The 19,852-nt window shown below is 39.7% G+C and overlaps 1 protein-coding gene and 1 long non-coding RNA gene across 5 annotated transcripts in view; one reads left to right on the forward strand and one right to left on the reverse strand.

Moving 5' to 3' along the window:
- The window catches only part of LOC126601148 (mediator of RNA polymerase II transcription subunit 20a-like), a 59,703-nt gene that overhangs the window by 21,082 nt on the left and 18,769 nt on the right, over positions 1-19,852 (reverse strand). The window lies entirely within an intron of this gene.
- On the forward strand, positions 9,138-11,966 carry LOC126601151 (uncharacterized). 4 transcript variants are annotated; one of them, XR_007615694.1, is made up of 7 exons: positions 9,138-9,493; positions 9,710-9,772; positions 10,054-10,081; positions 10,266-10,320; positions 10,667-10,869; positions 11,113-11,270; positions 11,813-11,966. It is a non-coding gene; the product is annotated as an uncharacterized LOC126601151 (long non-coding RNA). The 4 variants fall into 4 exon arrangements; XR_007615693.1 differs by having other exon boundaries at positions 9,146-9,547; positions 10,742-10,869; XR_007615691.1 differs by having other exon boundaries at positions 9,150-9,493; positions 10,742-10,869.

The following is a 19,852-nucleotide window of genomic DNA, read 5'->3' on the forward strand; positions in this document are numbered from 1 at the left end:
ATAGTTAATTAACGAAGATTACCACATGTGACTACAATTAACTCATGCTTATGTATGTTTTGTGAGGAAGTTAGCTATATGGTTCTATGCTAACTTCATACCTAATCATCCCCGACAACTTTTCAGGCTTATCCAACCTGATTGTGGGGCATGGCACTGCCCTATATTGTCCAATGGTATTAACTTTACCATAGAGGGAAGCCTTATACTCACTTCGTTCCAGAAGAACGCCTTTTTAAGCTTTAAGGATATTCGAGAGTATTATTACCATATTGAAACCAATGTAGAAAAATGGAGTAAAATTCCTTGGCATATTACCATTTTGCACTTCTTACGAATATAGTTAAATGCATATTCTAGAGAAGATGGAACGCTTAACGAATGGATTACATCCATTCAAGTCCACTATGTGGCCGGCCAGAAGCCCGCGATTCCTAAGGAATTTTCGCTATGGATGTACGTTTGGGATATCTAGGATGATTCGTGATGCGCCGTTTTGGGCATCCTTTTACCAGAAGTAAAGAAATCATACCTGGACACGTATTATACCTTAGCACCCTCCATCTTTTTACAAAGGATTCAAATGGGACATTTGTGGATAGATTCAACCACCCTACGGACCATTTAAATATTCTATAGTATTGGTTGATGCTTCTACACGTTTGTCACACGTGTGGTTGTTGTCCACAAGTTGCATTCTCCACACTGGTAGCTCAGATTAACAAGCTCAGGGCTCACCACCCTGATTATCTGATCACATTTATTTGATTGGTTAAGTTGGAGAATTTACATCGACATTTACATCGAACACTTTAAATCTCGATGGATATTGCATGTCGGTTGGGTTTTTTTGAAGTTGAACATCCAAGTCCCATGTTCATACCCAGAACGACCCAGCAGAAGTATTCATTAAAACGCCTTCAAATGATTGCGTGGTCGACTGGTCATACGTACCAAAGTTCCCGACCTCTGCTTGGGGCCATGCAATATTGCAAGCATCAATGTTGGTCTGCCTGAGGCCCGTCACGACCCAACCTTATAAAGCGCGTGTCAGTTGGTTACCAGATACAAACCCGACATATTGCATCTGCGCGTCTTTGGTTGTGCGGTCTATGTGCCATTTTGCGCCGCCCTTACGTACACAAAAACAAAAGGGTCATCAGGGAAGGATGGAAATCTATGTCGGTTATGATTCTCCTTCTAATATTCGTTACTAAATAACCTTTGACAGGCGATCTCTTTACCGCTCATTCTGCGAATTGTCACTTTTATGAGACAGTCTTCCCGTCGTTAGGGGGAGATAAGCACGTCAACGTTCCTAAAGAACGACGCGAATTATCGTGGACGTCCCTACTATGTCTCATATCGATCCCAATCTAGATCGTCAGAGTTTAACCAGACATTTCCTCTGATCTAGAAAAAGTGACGAGATCACATATACCAGCTGCAAATGTGCCTGCAAAGATGTGTACCAAATGTACTTCGGACCTTTGTCCTGAAAGTAGGAAAACCACAATTGTGGCCGACCCTCGTACATTGGCGGCTAGCCAATCAATCTATCTTATGCCAGAAGCATGGTAGATAACTCGGTTCGAGGATTCACCTCCCCAACAGAGGAGGAACGTGGCACGAATGAATCCGCCCCTCGATCGCTGTCTCAGACCTTTTCATCTCATGAGATTAAATCTGGATTACTCCCGAGACCTGAAGTTCTTGGTCCAGTATACTAGTTTGGATGAGATATGGAATTGGAATGAGATTATCATAAATGATGTTTCATTTATATGGTACCGACATAAATGAAAAGCGACGATAACGAACCGCGTTCCGTTGATTAATATCAACGTAGAACTGATTGGTCAACTAAAAGAATCAATCTATGATGAATGAGATGAATGAAATAGTGCAATATGACGCCTTGTGGCGCAAGGTTTCTCTCATACGCCATGTGATTGATCGCAGCATTACAAACGTGGTTGTAGTATCTTTGGGATCGTGATATGAACCTACATGGAGTTTCCAAAGGACTTACATGTACTGATTCAAATAGTTCTAGACCACAAGAACATCCTCTTGATTCCCAAGAAGCCTTCACTTTACGGATACAGAACTATCCGGGCGGATGTGGTATACACGTCTAAGTGAATATTTGATCAGTTAGGGATATATGCCCCTGCGTGTATAAAATCCGAAATTGCTAGAGTTGAGCAAATTAACTCGCATGTCAGACTATAAGATGAATGACCTTGGGAGAACTTGACATTACCTCGACCTGAAGTTTCGAGCTAGTTTTGATGGTATTCTGGTCCACCACTCAAACTAGACCCAGAAGGTGTTACGTCTGAGTATATCCTGATCATCTGTATGCTAGATGCAAATGAGACCTTTAACGGAGGGTATGGAGCATAAGGTTCCATATTGGAACGTGAGGCAGCCATATCTAAGTACCATTGGCGTTTGTTGTACTTAGCTCAAATGCACTAGATCAGACATCTTATGTGCTGATAATCTTTTGACATAAAGCAGCACTGCGCCTAACACGCCGCCGCCAAATTTGGTGTTAAAGACGTTTTTTCCGTTACTACTGATTTGGGCTTATTCCCTATACATCTCAGAATAGATCACACCCCCTTGATCTTCGGAATGATGCCTACCTTGTGAGATTCGCTGAATCAGACCGTCTATCTGATCGCACAAGGTACGTTTCCGCATGGTTATGTCTTTACCATTAAGGAACACCACAATATCTTGGAGGTTAACTAGATAGACCTTTTTGTTGCGAAACTTTGAATCGTTCCAAGACTCACTATATCTCATCACGTGAAAGATGTAGTCGAGAATTCTTGTTAAGCATATTCAAAATCCTTGCGATTTTCATCCATCGTTGAGTCCCAACAACGATCCATGAATACAACGCTGTATGTATCGACCAGATCATGATACATCCAACAAGTCAACATCAAGCATATTGTGTCTACATCAGCATGAGCATCAGAAGATTGAAGTCAAGCAGTCCAATCCCAGACAACCTTACCGACATCTACACAGAGTCACTACCAAAGTCTACCTTCCAGAAGCTTGTCCAATGAATTGGTATGCGTAACTTTCTCATTTGCAATGCTTGTAGTTTCATTTGGAAGTTTTGTCAAACTCAGGGGGAGTATCCAGAAGCATACTCACTTGATCTTAATGTACTCTTTTTCCCTACGATTAGGAGCATTTTTCCCACTGGGTTTTTGCTACCTAACTAGGTTTTAACGAGGCACCCATCCTGGGCTGGTCATACCCTTGTGAGCTCTTCTACTTGCGTCCAGAAGACGTATAGTTTTGACTTAATGTAACTTCTAACTTTTCTCCTTAACCTATGGGTTTTTCTCTCACCTTGGGTTTTTCCATAGCAAGGTTTTGTGAGTTTTACCACTCCTGCATTCTTCCGTCTTCTGAGACTCGCATTCGCTACTTGTGCCGACTAAACGAGACGATTTCATCCACTACTTCTACATTTGCCTGAAGATCTGATGCGTCATCTACTTGAGTATTTGCACACTCAAGGGGGAGTGTTGTGACATATGTTCTTATCAATATGTGATTGTGTAAATCCTAAGTAGAGATAAAGTAGGAATCCTTTGGGATCTAGACGATATTTCCTAATATACTTTGTATTACATGGAGAGCAAGTTTCTCTCCTCCTAATTACTATAAATAAAGGCACAAGGACTGGGGAATTAACACACAATTCCTCAAGTCTATTCTCCAATCTCTCTTATTCTCTTTGCCGCATATCTCTGTAAAATATAGGCCACAACAAATACATGGACAAAACAATTAGAGCAACTCCAGCCATGGAGCCTTCCCCCTGGCAATCTACTATTGAATCCACCCTTTTGAACAGTAACTGCCTCAAATGAATAGTAACTGCCATTAATGAACAGTAATTGCCATTTGCATCTCCACCCTTGGAGCCCTCCCCCCAGGCAATAGGCAATAAAATATTAGTTTTTTTGTTTGTTTAAATAATACAAAATAAAATTATTTGTAATTTCGGATAAGATTTTTTAAATCGTTCTCGTTGCGCCACGTGTCATTTTATAAAAACAAACAATTATTTAGCGATGGATTTCGATAAGATTTTTATCCAATGTCATCGTGCCACGTGTCGTTATTTTTTGAAAATCTATGACGATAGATTTTGATCAGATTTTAACTCGTTCAAAATTGCGCCACGTGTCATTATCCAAAAATATAATTATTGGAGATCGATTTCGATAAGATTTTTATCTAATACGATCATGCCATGTGTCATTATCTTTTCAGAATCTTTGAGGATAGATTTTGATTAGATTTTTAACGAATGACGGCATGCCACGTGGCCTCATCTACAATCCGATCCTTTTCTGAATCGTCCATATAATCCACCATCCATTCTCACAAATCTCACACCAATTTTCAAACATCTCTATCGCATTATTCATAATTTCTGCTTCTTCTTCACCATCCATCCTTACAATGTCTTCTTCTTCATCAAGGATGATGTGGGCAATCGATCAGCAAGAAGAAGAATTGTTTAACCAATCTGAAGGAATGTTCAACCTTCAGATAGCCGAAAATGAGATGGAAGAGGATGAAGAGCGTAGAAGGAGAGATGACGAAACAAGAATGGCCAGAGCCTCACATTCCCGTCGAGTCATCCAGACTGTTGCTCAGATATGCAGGCCCAACCGTTCAAGAAACCTTGATAGAAGCAGGCAACGACGGGGTGAAGAGCTGTTGGACGATTACTTTGTCCATAACAGTGCATTTCTTGATACGTACTTCAGACGCCGTTTTAGAATGGAACAACATTTGTTCAACAGAATCATGACTGATGTTTGCAACCATGATTCTTACTTTGTGCAAAAGAAGGATGCTTGTGGTGTTATGGGTCTCATGCCTGAGCAAAAAATCAATGCTGCGTTGCGGATGCTTGCGTATGGAGCATCTGCAGACCAAGTGGATGAGATAACGAGGATGGGGAAATCAATCATTCTTGAGGCCCTGATGAGGTTTTGCGGAGCAGTCGAATCTTTGTACACCGCAGAGTACCTCCGAAAACCTACTCGCTGGGACTTGCAAAGGCTTCTGAAGAAGGGCGAGATGCGAGGTTTTCCTGGGATGATAGGAAGCATCGATTGTATGCACTGGACGTGGAAAAACTGTCCAAGTGCATGGCAAGGCGCATATGGGGACAGAAAAGGATCAAAATCTATCATTTTGGAGGCATTGGCATCTTTTGATACATGGATATGGCACGCCTTTTTCGGGGTTCCGGGGGCTCAAAATGATTTCAACGTCCTTGACCAATCCCCAGTGTTCAACGACGTCCTGCAAGGAAAGGCACCAAAAGTCACGTACGTCGTCAACGGACGTAGGTACGAAGGGGCATACTACCTAGTTGACGGCATTTACCCACGGTGGGAAACATTTGTCAAAACAGTGCCACGTCCGCGAAGTGCAAAAGAAAAACACTTTGCAAGCTGTCAAGAGGGGTACAGGAAGGATGTGGAGCGTTGTTTTGGTATCCTTCAAGCTCGTTGGGCGATCGTCAGGGGTGCTGCCAGAATGTTCGATGTAGAGTCACTTCGATCCATCATGATGACGTGTGTCATTCTTCACAACATGATTGTGGAAGATGAGTTTGATTATGATGCGGTTGATGAATATGAGCCAGAGGCAGACACGATGAACAATTCAAGAACACGGATATATTTTGCGCATGATGCCACCGAAGAACCCGTGCAACACGACCCATTAGAAAGGGATGGACGTTACAATGAAAGGGTCATTCAACGATATACTGCACTTCAAAGGTCATCTATGCACATTGATCGGCAAATTGACTTGATAGAGCACCACTGGGCATTGAAACAAGCTGAAGATACTTAAGTTTATTTAGTATGTTTGTTTGTATTTGGTGTGTTTATGTAATTTTATTTGGTGTGTTTTTTGTAGTGAGTTTTTTATTATTTCGTATGTTTATGTAATTTTATTTGGTGTGAATTGTTTGGTGTGTTTATGTAATTTTATTTGGTGTGTTTTTTGTAGTGAGTTTTTTATTATTTCGTATGTTTATGTAATTTTATTTGGTGTGTTTTATAATTTCATTATACGTGAACAATTTGATGAATAAAGATTCTATTATTAGGATAAATATATTACGAAATTAAATACATGTACTCTCACTTTTAATAAAGTACTAACTTCAATAAAATGGAAACAACATAAATAATAAATTACATAAGTACCCTATTCCGATTACAAAAGTACCCTATTCCGATTACATGGAAACAACATAAATAATAAATTACAACCCAAAGTGATTGGAAAACTATGGGCTCCGATTACAAAAGTACCCTATTCCTCACCACTTAACCAATCTGTGGTGCTAGGATCATCTTGTCTTGTTGTGCTAGGACCATCTTGTCTTGATCTCGCTTCTCTTGCACGCCTCCTTTGCACCACATCTCGCTTCTCCGACTGCCAAAAATATTTAGAATTTGGAGACATCCCTTCTAAACGGGTGTTCATAATGTCACGATCTCGTTGTGCAATTCTTTCTTCTCTAAGCAACTCCCTTTCTTGCCTAAGTAGCTCTCTTTCCCTCTGTTCAGCTTGAAATGCTTGTTGAATAGCTGCAGCTTTTACCTCATCTCTAGCCTTGTCAGCTTCATATTTCGCCAATTCCCGCGCCAACGTCAATTCACCTTGACGAGCAAGTTCTTGCATGTACTTTCCATAATCATTCTTGGAAGCACTCTCTTTCCTCTTTGAAGCCTTCTTACCTAGAGGCCTAATTGGATAACGAGTCGACCCCGACGCTTGTTCAGGAATAGGCGTTTCAGGCACTTCTTCTCCATCTTCTTCATCAACATGAGGGCCATGATCGGGTGTAGAGTGTGGAGGGGTGCTGTGTAGAGGGATGTTGTTCATGCATACTTCTAGACCAACAGGCATAACTTTGAATTTAGGACAATCTTTAACAATATTCCAACATTCCCACCGGGTGAATGATTTGTTTCTTGATTTGATTTTGGCACCATACCATGCTTGTGCTTGAAGTTGCTACAAATAATAATATTGAGACTATTAGGTAACAAATAAATAATACAAATAAATTATAATAATGAAATTATTAGGTAACAAATAAATAATACAAACAAATAATAATAATGAAATTAGGTCACAAATAAATAATACAAATAAATAATAATAATGAAATTATTAGGTAACAAATAAATAATACAAACAAATAATAATAATGAAATTAGGTCACAAATAAATAATACAAATAAATAATAATAATGAAATTATTAGGAAACAAATAAATAATACAAACAAATAATAATAATGAAATTAGGTCACAAATAAATAATAATAATATATTCTTACCTCATCCGCATAATTTGCCCCACTTCGAACATTATTACTAGCTTGTTTCAAGGCATCTCTCCACGTACTAAAGGAATGGCTAAGTATTTTCCAACGACTGGATATCGATTCTTTGGTTCTTTTCCCACTCATTTGCTCAACAAATTTGGTATGAATTAAACTCCACATTTCTCGCAATTGCATCTCATTACCCGTAAGGGAATTATGAGTAACTTCAACCCAGCTAGTGCACAACGCAACATCTTCAAGAAGCGACCAATTCGAACCTGCATCAGTAGCCATTTTGTGGAAAAAAATTGGATTGAAACTTTGAGAGAAAGATAGGAATTTAATTGAAAGTAGTTGAGAAAATATGAAATTGTGGTATAAGATAGATGGAGAAGAAGTGGTATTTATAGAAAAGTAAAAACAAATTTTTACAATTTTTTTTCAGATTTTTTACATTTTTTTTTAATTTTTATTCAAATAATTAATCTCTGCCGTTGGATTTAAAAAATTTGAATTCCAACACTCCAGATTGTGCCACGTGTCACAACGGTAACTTTTCTTAATTTTAAAACTATTTTTTCTTTTTTTTTTTAAATTTATAAAGCAGATTAATATCAACCGTTGATCTCAGATCGAACGGTTGATATAAAATCAGTTTTTTTTTTTTTTACCGTTGTAAATCGGACGGTTCTTATTAAAGATCCGTTGGGATCTAACGGACCGTGGGAAGCCACGTGGCTTCCCAACGGTAACTGCGCGCGGGCCATACTGCCTGAAATCCTGTCGGGCGACGCGCCCCCACTCGCGAGTGAGGGGCACGCGCCTGACACAACAACAACAACAAAGCCTTTTCCCACTAAGTGGGGTCGGCTATATGAATCCTAGAACGCCATTGCGCTCGGTTTTGTGTCATGTCCTCCGTTAGATCCAAGTACTCAAGTCTTTTCTTAGGGTCTCTTCCAAAGTTTTCCTAGGTCTTCCTCTACCCCTTCGGCCCTGACACAAAAAAAATTAAAAAAAAGGCCGGACCCAGCCCTTGCGTCAGCGTGACGCCACGCGAGCTCGGGGGCCAGGCCATTCGATTTTCCACGGACCTCCCACTCGGGCCCCCACCCTCACTCGGGCCCGTCCCCGCTGGAGCTGCACCCACCGGCCCGAGGGCCCTTTCTCCTCCCCTGTGGCCCGAGCAACCAGCATGGCTGGAACTGCTCTTATTAAAAATTGAGATATTTATTGGCTTTTTCTCTCCTGACTTCCCCTCGCATGCTTTCCTGCATCCCTGTCATCTCGCCTGTTGGGAGAAGGTGAGAATTAATTGTGTCACGTGCTCTACCTGTGTGCGTCGTTTTTTATGGGGAAGGTGCTCGAGGGTGCGTTTGGTACGTGGGACGGGACGGGATGAGGCGTTCCGTCCCGCGTTTGGTGCGCCAAAAATGGGTGGAACGGGCTGTTCCACGGGACAGATTTTGGGTGTTTTTGCGTTCCACCTCCCCCCTGGAACGGGTTTGTTCCACGTCTGTGGAACACAATGTTTTACCATTTTAAGACAAATATACGCCATGTCTTTTTCAAAAATTACACTTTCGTCCCGTCCCGTCCCGTGCCGTTCCGTCCCGTCCCGTCCCGTCTGCGTACCAAACGCACCCCGAAGGCTCTTCCATTTTCTTCCGTTGCTTTTTCCTTTTCTTCCTCTGTTTCTGTGTTTTTCCCTTGGTTTTTTTTATAATTTTTTAGTGTTTGATGTGCCACAAACTATGTGGCCTGATTTAACTTCTATTTTTTATATAATTTGTTTGTCCTGCCATTAATTTTTTAATTATTATGTTTTCTCTCTCTCTCCCGTATATGTTGTTGCTTAGCCTTTGTTTGTTTTAATTTTTGGTTAGACTCTGCTTTTGGTACCTCTAGCTTCCACGTGTTGATCATCGTGGGCGGTTCTGTTCAGAGGCTGGTTGTTTTATTTTTTGGCTGGAAGCATCTTCCACTTTCCTCTTCTCTTCTGTCTTTTCCTTTTCTTTTGCTCTCTCTATATCTCTCCGCCTGTCTTTCCGTTTAGATTTCGATCCGATCGTCTAAAAAGGTAGTTCGTCTGTTTTTTTCTTCTCTTTTCCAGAAACCAATCCAACCGTTTTAGGTGCGTTGCTTCATTCGCTTCTTTATTTTCTGTTTGGATAGCAAGAAAATTTTTGAATTGATTAGTGTAAAATTCAAGTCTAGGCATTTTGTACCGGGTGTTTTCTTAATTTTTTCGTACTTTGTGTATGGTTGTTTGATCTGATTTCGTTTTTGGTTGCAGGGAACATTGGTCTTTGAATTTTAGGGTTTTATTGTACGAGCTTGCAAGCCATTTTTGGGTGAGGTATATAATTTATGTTTTGTTCTTAAATCTTTCTTTTAACAAAATTTTTAATTTTTTTGGGTCCTGTTTCGTTTCTGGTTCAATTTTTTATTTTTATTTTTTTTTATAAAAATACAAAAAAAGAACAATACAGATGATTAATTTTTACGGTTTCCTTTGTCTGTTTGGGTTTTTAGTGTGGGTGTGTGATTTGGTTGCTTTAATTTTCAGGGAGAAGTGTTCATCGTTTATGTGTTTGGATTTTTAGTGTGGGTGTATGATTTAGTTGTTTTTTATTTCAGGAAACGTTGCAAGCCCTTTCTGATTAAGGTATATAATTTATGTTCCTCCTCTTAAATTTTTTGTTGAACAAAATTTAGAATTTATTTGAGTAGTGTTTCGTTTGCGGATCTATTTTCTGTAAAAAAAATTGGTGATAATTAACTTAAGGATTAGTGTTTGTGTTTGGATTTTTAGAGTGGGTATATATGATTTGGTTCTTTTTTATTTTCAGGAAGCAGTGGCTACCTTTTTTTGCGCTTTCGTATGTACGGTTCCAGGTGCCTCAGGTATAAAATCTTGAAATTGCTCACCTTAAATACACAATGTGTGCATGTGAAGTTTATCATCGAATAATCAACCTCTTCATTAGTAAATTAACGTTTAAGTTTGTTTTTAATTTAGTTCACAAATGAATCAACCAACTTTTTATGCCCTTTTGATATGAAATTACAAAGCAATGTTAACTATATTTTGTGTATATTTTTTTTTTCATTCTTTTGAGATGTATTATTCATTTGTATCATAGATGATGAAGAATTAAACAAATTTAATACCGCTTTGGATGATAAGTTCATGTTGATGACAAGTACTATTGATGATACTAACTGTTCCTCATCTGCTCTAATGTTGCAGGTATATACATTATGCAACTGTTAATATCCATAACCAATGCAGGTTTTTAAGCGCTCACACAGGTTTGTATTTCAGTGAAAAAAATCTAGGAAAAACAAAAGGAGGTTGAACCCATCTACATAGTGAATCGAAAGAAAAATTAAACTCAAGAGCTAGAGAATGAAAACTGGTCTGATGAAAAAAAAGAAATGAACACATATAAGGTTTGTATCTGTGTTTTTCATTTCATGATGATTATTTCATAGTCAGCGTAAATACAGCAATAAACTGAATATAAACTGACTAAACTAAATTTGATATTTTATTTATCTATTTATTTTTATCTGTGTTAAAAATCAATAGTATTATGAAATTTCTGTTTGATAAATTGTTGGTTGTTCCAGCGTTTATTTTAAACTTTCTATAATGACTGTTTACAAATTTACAAAATTTGTATTTAATTTCAGTGGCTTGAATGGAAGATGCAATTCCAACACCTATCAATCTGTTACAACCGTATAAAAAGGCAGTAAAAATTCAAGTCCTGTGTACAATGTGGAGAGCGAGAATTCCAGAAACAACTGATAAATATATAGGCCTGCGCTGTATACTGCTTGATGAAAAGGTGAGCAGTCATTATTTAATGATCTTAAGTAATAAACATTTAGTATTGCCCATTGAAAATTTGTTAATTGTTTCAATGCATATGATCTAATGGTTCTGCTTTCTGTAAGAAACACTATCTAGGATCTGTTTATCATCTTTAGACATTGCTTGATTTTGTATTGTCAAATGGTATATATTTTCACTCATTGTGTCTGTATAGTATATAGAATTTTTTTTAATAATATTTTTTATACTTTAAAACAATTTTTTTTAAAGTGTTAATTAAAATGGTTAATTGATACTTACTGTTTACCTATCCATATTCTTGCTTACTATTTACCATGCACATGCATATTCATGATATACTAAATATAATGTTCATTCTTATTCACTTATTCGCTTTAACAATATTTTTTTCTTGCATTTTTTCCCATGCTGAATTGCCAACCGACAAGCAATGTAAACTTAAATGAATTTTGTTTCTTCATTGTTAATCTACTGATGCTAGGAATAATTTGAGCTTTTACACTCTTTTGAACATTTTTCATATTTGACTTGCAGGATCAGTGTCGTTGTACATCTTTCCACAACTGTTTGTTCTGTCTTTCTCCCTCCGTGTAATTTTGGTCAAATTGAACTACTTTTTTTTTTTAACTTGAGATTTAACTGAAGTGCTAAGAACTTGGTTAAATGAAAGTTTACTTTGTTTTGATGACATTTAGGTGTTCAGTGTTGAGTGCATGATTATTAGGTCTACAATCATTGGATACATGATCTTTTATATGTTTTAACCATAATATGTTATAAAATTTTCAATGCTGCAGCAATCTGACTTCCCGCAGCAACGCGCGGGTCATACTTTCTAGTGATAGCTATTCAGGGAAAGGGATCTCCCTGGATCCCTTCCACCAAATTCATCCAATAACCCAATTCGGAATCTTGAAATTTGATCCAATGGTTAATGTTATTATAACTTTTAAAATGACCCTCTATTTTTAGTCGTTGAATCAAATTTCAAGGATCTGAATTGATTAATTGGGTGAATTTAGTGGAAGGGATACTGAGAGAATTTCATTCCGGTATTCAGATACTATTTATTTCAATCAAGATAACGACTTCTTGATTACCAAGAAAAAAAAAAAGATAATGACTTTTTTTATTTATGGAAAATTCAAAATAAATCAAACATACCTCAATTGATGTTCGAGGAGTCAACAGTCGAGTGTTGGCTTTGTTCTAAACATGCTTGGAAATTTCAATAATTTGACTTTTTCACTCCAATTTGCTTAAGGCCATGCCCTATAAAATATGAACCATCCTCTCCTGATTCTATTTGTGGGAATTTCATAAATTCTTAAATTGTGCGGTCAGTTTTTGCTATGTATGGTTCATGTTTAAATTTAAATAAAATTATATAAAATAATTTATAGTCGTATGATGTACAATGAACGGACACAATTTGAGAATCTCTATATTCCTCACAGAGGATCTGGGAAGGATTCTCATTCATAAAATCCTGTATGTTCCCTCTTGATTTCAAGAAAACGATAATGTATTAGTCAAAAGAATTGGCAATCGTAGAGGATCTTAACAACTCCATCAGTATCATTTGTTGTATACGTATGCTTATTGATCTCTCTTCGGATTACTATATTAGTCCTATAATCTTTTTCTTTTTTTCCAAATTTAGTCTTGTAAATTGTAACCAGAGAAATAAAGAGAAATAGGAATACAACAAATGATTGGTAAGTTTCTCTTTTCCGTTATCTACGTCTTGCGTCATTTTACAGAGAATAAATATAGGTAAACCATCCTTGTGTGTTTATTTCCTTAATAACGGAGAAGATTTCCTCCATCATGGAAATAATTACGTATCTATTTGTTATCATGCGACTTGTTACGTGATTAGAACTTAACACAAACTTATATACAACGTACTTAACATTTTTCAAACGATAATGCATGTGTTCTTCTCATGGGAAAACCTACTTGTTCCTTCATTTACGATTAACGAATCTTACCGTTCAAACATCATTATCGGAATCATTCATTACCTTTATCATCATCTAAAGAACATATATGCAAAAATCTTTCAATTTGGAGATCGTTTTCATAGTGCCAATGAGACTTCCTTTATTTCTTTGTCAATATTGTGCATATGGACTTTTAATTTGGTTTTGTCTCCTAATGTTCCAAAACGTGTCAACTTACTCTGTTGTCAAACATGTCAATTTTAAGTTAAACTGAAGCTTATTTTTGTCCATTTAAGTCGAAAAATTGTCCAATTTTTAAAGATTAAGGAGACTCAAGACCAAAGTAAAAGTTGAGATGGCAAATCAGAAGGCCGTAAGTTAATTGGGCATTTCTAAATTTCTCCCCCTTCTTGAAATACAAGCAAAATATCAATGTATTAGGTTGGGACAACACCAAGGTTCATCATGGACACAGAGCTGATGAAAGAAATTCTATTAAACAAGCAAGGCCATTTGCCAAGCCATCATATTGAATCCTCTCATTCTCATCCTAACTAGAGGACCTACAAGTCTAGAGGTGAGAAGTGGGCATAACATAGAAGGATTATCAATCCTGTTTTCCACTTGGAAAGACCCAAGGTTTCTATTGCCTCAAAAACCTGTTTCTGCTTTCAGAGACTCCATTCTTTTTCGGAATGATTCATTCCTTGTATTTGTCTTGTAGGAAATGATACCAGTTTTTGCAGTCCCTAAACCCTGATTCATTCCTTGTGTTCCTCTTGGAGAAGGACGCCGTGCAGATGTTATTTCCCAGGCAGCGTTTGGAAGCACGTACAAAGAAGGAAAGAGGGTTTTCGAGCTTCAGAAAGAGCTTCTAGTGTTGCCATTTGAAGCAATGACTACCTTATACATTCCTAGTTTCAGGTTCATTTCCATTGTCTAAAACCTAAACCTATCATATGCTTTCCATCTGCTATTAACTGTTTGAGTGCAAATTTGCTCAAACAAAAAAGAACCAGAGAACGAAATTGGCCAAAGATATCACGTCAATGCTACGAAACATAATTGAGAAGAAAATGAACGCGATAAGGGCCGGGGATCAAGGGTTGATGACTTTCTAGGAGTGCTCTTGCAGTCTAATAACCAGAAGGATTCATCAGAAAATGCAAGCAACACGAAAAGCAACGAGGTATCTGACAGTTGAAGAGGTGATAAGACGAGTGCATGCAGTTTTACCTTGCCGGCCAAGAAACACCTCAAACTGGATAACATGGTCATGGACCTTGATTGTCTTAGCCATGCACCCAGACTGGCAAGAGAAGGCTAGGCAAGAAGTACTTCCAGTTTGTGGAAAAAATGAACCTAATTTTGAAGCTATAAGACACTTCAAGATGGAGAGCATCTCTCTTTGCATGATAACCCTTTAAAATCACAAAGAACTTTGCAGCTCCTTCTAAATGGTTGTGTCAAATTCTTTTGCAGGTAACCATGATACTTAATGAAGTTCTAAGGCTGTATCTGCACGCGATACCTGGGTACCAACACACATACAAGGAAACCAAAATCAGAGATCTCACTGTTCCGGCAGGAGTTGACATTACTCTCCCAACCCTACTCATTCACCATGATCCCTGGCTGTGGGGTGATGATGCAGGGGAATTCAAGCCGGAGAGATTCTCTGACGGAGTTTCCAAGGCATTGAGGGGCCAGCAGCAAGCGTTCTTTCCATTTGGATGGGGTCCAAGGACATGCATGGGCCAGAATTTCGCCATAATGGGAGCAAAGGTTGCTTTGGCTATGCTTCTGCAACACTTGCTCTTGCCTTCTTACACTCATGCTCCGTATACGGTTACTATTCTTCAACCACAACATGGAGCTCTAATCACAACAACAACAACAACAACAACAAAGCCTTTTCCCACTAAGTGGGGTCGGCTATATGAATCCTAGAACGCCATTGCGCTCAGTTTTGTGTCATGTCCTCCGTTAGATCCATGTACTCTAAGTCTTTTCTTAGGGTCTCTTCCAAAGTTTTCCTAGGTCTTCCTCTACCCCTTCGGCCCTGAACCTCTGTCTCGTAGTCACATCTTCGAACCGGAGCGTCAGTAGGCCTTCTTTGCACATGTCCAAACCACCGTAACCGATTTTCTCTCATCTTTCCTTCAATTTCGGCTACTCCTACTTTACCTCGGATATCCTCATTCCCAATCTTATCCTTTCTCGTGTGCCCACACATCCCACGAAGCATCCTCATCTCCGCTACACCCATTTTGTGTACGTGTTGATACTTCACCGCCCAACATTTTGTGCCATACCGCATCGCTGGCCTTATTGCTGTCCTATAAAATTTTCCCTTGAGTTTCAGTGGCCTACGACGGTCACACAACACGCCGAATGCACTCTTCCACTTCATCCATCCAGCTTGTATTCTATGGTTGAGATCTCCATCTAATTCTCCGTTCTTTTGCAAGATAGATCCTAGGTAGCGAAAACGGTCGCTTAAGTATATAAATGGATAGAGACAGAAAAGCAAACACAAGATGTACGTGGTTCACCCAGATTGGCTACGTCCACGGAATATAGGAGTTCTCATTAATTGTGAAGGGTTTACACAAGTACATAGGTTCAAGCTCTCCTTTAGTGAGTACAAGTGAATGATTTAGTATAATTGACATTAGGAAATATTGTGGGAGAATGATCTCGTAATCACGAAACTTCTAAGTACCGAAGTGTGGTATCGTCTTTACTTGCCTTATCTGTCTCATAGGTAGATGTGGCATCTTCTCTGGAAGTACTCTTCCTCCATCCAGGGGTGGTATCTTTAACTGGTGGAGATGCACAAGGTAATGTATCAATTTCACTTGAAGCTTACTTGTAGTTTCAGGCTTGGTCAAGCGCGATACAAACCATGTAATAGGAGTCCCCCAAGTCGCCGAGCTAGGGGATTTGCTGAAAGAGGTGACAGACAAGGTAAGCAATCAGAGCTCCAAGCAATCAGTCCCATATCAGAAGTTTGATTTCGAGTTCCGGCTGATTGTTCTCATTCTCCCTATCTTGCAGGCAGTATGAAGGATAAAGAGAAGAAAAATGAGAAGAGATGATATGAGATACTTTTGCTTTTGAAGAAGTAACTTTCCACAGGCTTATTCTTGAACTGGGCTGGAGGGTTTTCTGGTTTCCTCCAGAGTGTAAGGCCGACTGAAGAATTTGAGGGTCAAAACAAGTCCATCAAATCTAGAGTGCGTTCGACCCTGCTGATATGAGATATTTTTGCTTTTGACAAAGTAGTGGATGTATCGGCACGTGTGCTGTTACGCTTGTCTCCATATGCTTCTTTATATCCTTCTCACTTGCCCTATATGTTCCTCAGGCAGATGCGGTATCTTCCCTGGAAGCATAAGATGTTGAAGATGAGTACTCGAGAGCAATGCCAGGTAAGTAATTAGGTAAGGGGTTTCAGGCAGTCAGTTCCTGACTGGAAGCTTGATTCCAAGTGCTGACTGATTGCTCTCTTTCTCCTTGTCTTGCAGGTAAGAACAATGCCAAAGGAAAAGACAGGGAAAAAGCATGATATGGGATACTCTTGCTTTTAACCCTGATGATATGAGATATTCTTGCTCTGGTATAGCTTGTTTGCAAAGGTATTATCGGGGGGAAAGAAAGCTGAATATTTCGAAAGGCTTCGTTGGGAGTGCCCTCTCAGATATGAGAAAGGGTTGAGCATTTTTGCAGGTCTGCCTGTCCGTTGGGGATGGAGGTCGACATATATAGGAGTCTCCCTAACAACAAGTAGTAATGCTATTCCTTTACCGTGCTTGGTCATAGCACGGTAGTGGGAGCTGCCAACTTCACATGTTTTAACTCTGTCAGAGCACTTTGAAAAAGTGGTCTGTGGTATCTGGAAAGCTGATGTTGCGTGTGAAGATTACAGACAAGTGATCCTGTCGACGATCTGGCTCTCGAGATTCGAAGAACGATGCCTCTCCGATTTTTGAGAAAGCAATCCTGCTGGGGGTCTGGCTCTCGAGATTCGAAGAACGATGCCTCTTAGATTTTTGAGAAAGCAATCCTGCTGGGGGTCTGGCTCTCGAGATTCGAAGAGCGGTGTCTCTTCGATTTTTGAGAAAGTAATCCTGTTGGGAGTCTGGCTCTCGAGATTCGGAGGGCGGTGCCTCTTCGATTTTGGAGCAAGCAATCTTGTTGGGAGTGTTTTCTCGAATGTGAGTAAAGGTTGGGCATGTTTGCTAGTCTACCTTGTCACGGAGCATAGAGGTTGAAACACAGGGACTTTCCAATTATCCGGCAGTGATATTGTTCCTTTACCCTCGTGGGTAATAATATGGTAGCTAGACCTTCAAAATTTATGTGTCTAAACTTTGTTAGTGTTGTTTCTTTGCTATTCTTTTACCCTTCTTGGTCAGAGCGATGTAGTGGGAGCTGCAAGCTTCACGTGTCTCAACTTTGTCAGAGAACTTTGGCAAAGTTATATGTGGTACCCATGAGCTAATGTTGCGTATGGAAAGTGGGTGATTGAACAGTAAGATTCATGTGCTTTCTACTTCACCAGAAATCTTCGACAGAATGCCCGTAATTTCCGTAAAGCTAAGTGTGCGTGTGACAGGTGCTGACAAGGCTGAAAAAGTAGGTGCCTCTTCGATTTCTGAGATTGGCCCTCGTGGTCTCTGAGCAGCCCAGCTTTTGAGAAAGCAAGCGCCTCTTCGATTTCTGAAATCGACTTTCGTGGTCTTTGAGCAACCTAGCTTTTGAGAAAGCAAACGCCTTTTCGATTTCTGAGATCGACTCTCGTGGTCTCTGAGCAGCCCAGCTTTTGAGAAAGTAAACGCCTCTTCGATTTCTGAGCAGGCGCCTCTTCGATTTCTGAAGCTTCGTCGAGTGCAGATTTTTATAGAGGTTGGCATTAAGTTCCAAAGCACACTTGAATCTCCACCAGTAGAAGCTCCATTCTTGCACTTCTAAGATCTTGATTTGTCCGACCTCTTCTCTCTTCAACACTTTTGAAAATGTCTGGCCCCTCCGACCGTCGTTTTGACTTGAACCTTGTTGAAGAGGCAGCCACGCCTTCTTCAGACAACATATGGTGCCCATCCTTCGTCTCCCCTACTGGTCCTCTTACCGTTGGGGATTCCGTGATGAAGAATGATATGACCGCTGCGGTGGTGGCCAGGAACCTTCTCACTCCCAAAGATAACAGACTACTTTCCAAACGGTCTGATGAGTTGGCTGTTAAGGATTCTCTGGCTCTCAGTGTTCAGTGTGCAGGTTCTGTGTCTAATATGGCCCAACGCCTATTTGCTCGAACCCGCCAAGTTGAATCATTGGCGGCTGAAGTGATGAGTCTCAAACAGGAGATTAGAGGGCTCAAGCATGAGAATAAACAGTTGCACCGGCTCGCACATGACTATGCTACAAACATGAAGAGAAAGCTTGACCAGATGAAGGAATCTGATGGTCAGGTTTTACTTGATCATCAGAGGTTTGTGGGTTTGTTCCAAAGGCATTTATTGCCTTTGTCTTCTGGGGCTGTACCGCGTAATGAAGCTCCAAATGATCAACCTCAGATGCCTCCTCCTTCTAGGGTTCTGTCCAGTATTGAGGCTCCGAATGATCCCCCTCCGATGCCTTCTCTTTATAGGGCTCTACCGACTGCTGAGACTTCTCCTAAGCAACCTTTGTGAAGGCTCCCTCTTGTTTGTTTATTTTGACTCATGTATATGTAAATATTTGTAACTTATCGGGGATATCAATAAATAAGCTTTGCTTCATTTCAACGTATTGTGTTAAATACACCAAAGCCTTCTTCGCTAAGTTCTTTAAATTTTTCTTTTGTTGAAGCTTTGTGAGTAGAGCATGTAGGTTGAGGTAGTGTTCCCTTAATTTTCCGAGTGAGGAAAACTTATCGGTTAGAGACTTGGAAAATCCAAGTCACTAAGTGGGGTCGGCTATATGAATCTTAGAATGCCATTGTGCTCGGTCCTGTGTCATGTCCTCCGTTAGATCCAAGTACTCTAAGTCTTTTCTTAGAGTCTCTTCCAAAGTTTTCCTAGGTCTTCCTCTACCCCTTCGGCCCTGAACCTCTGTCCCATAGTTGCATCTTCTAATCGGAGCGTCAGTAGGCCTTCTTTGCACATGTCCAAACCACCGTAACCGATTTTCTCTCATCTTTCCTTCAATTTCGGCTACTCCTACTTTACCCCGGATATCCTCATTCCTAATCTTATCCTTTCTCGTGTGCCCACACATCCAACGAAGCATCCTCATCTCCGCTACACCCATTTTGTGTACGTGTTAATGCTTCACCGCCCAACATTCTGTGCCATACAGCATCGCCGACCTTATTGCCGTCCTATAAAATTTTCCCTTGAGCTTCAGTGGCATACGACGGTCACACAACACGCCGGATGCACTCTTCCACTTCATCCATCCAGCTTGTATTCTATGGTTGAGATCTCCATCTAATTCTCTGTTCTTTTGCAAGATAGATCCTAGGTAACGAAAACGGTCGCTCTTTGTTATTTCTTGATCTCCGATCCTCACCCCTAACTCGTTTTAGCCTCCATTTGCACTGAACTTGCACTCCATATATTCTGTCTTTGATCGGCTTAGGCAA

This window comes from Malus sylvestris, chromosome 15 (assembly GCF_916048215.2).
Source record: "Malus sylvestris chromosome 15, drMalSylv7.2, whole genome shotgun sequence".
In the NCBI taxonomy this organism is placed as follows: Eukaryota; Viridiplantae; Streptophyta; class Magnoliopsida; order Rosales; family Rosaceae; genus Malus; species Malus sylvestris.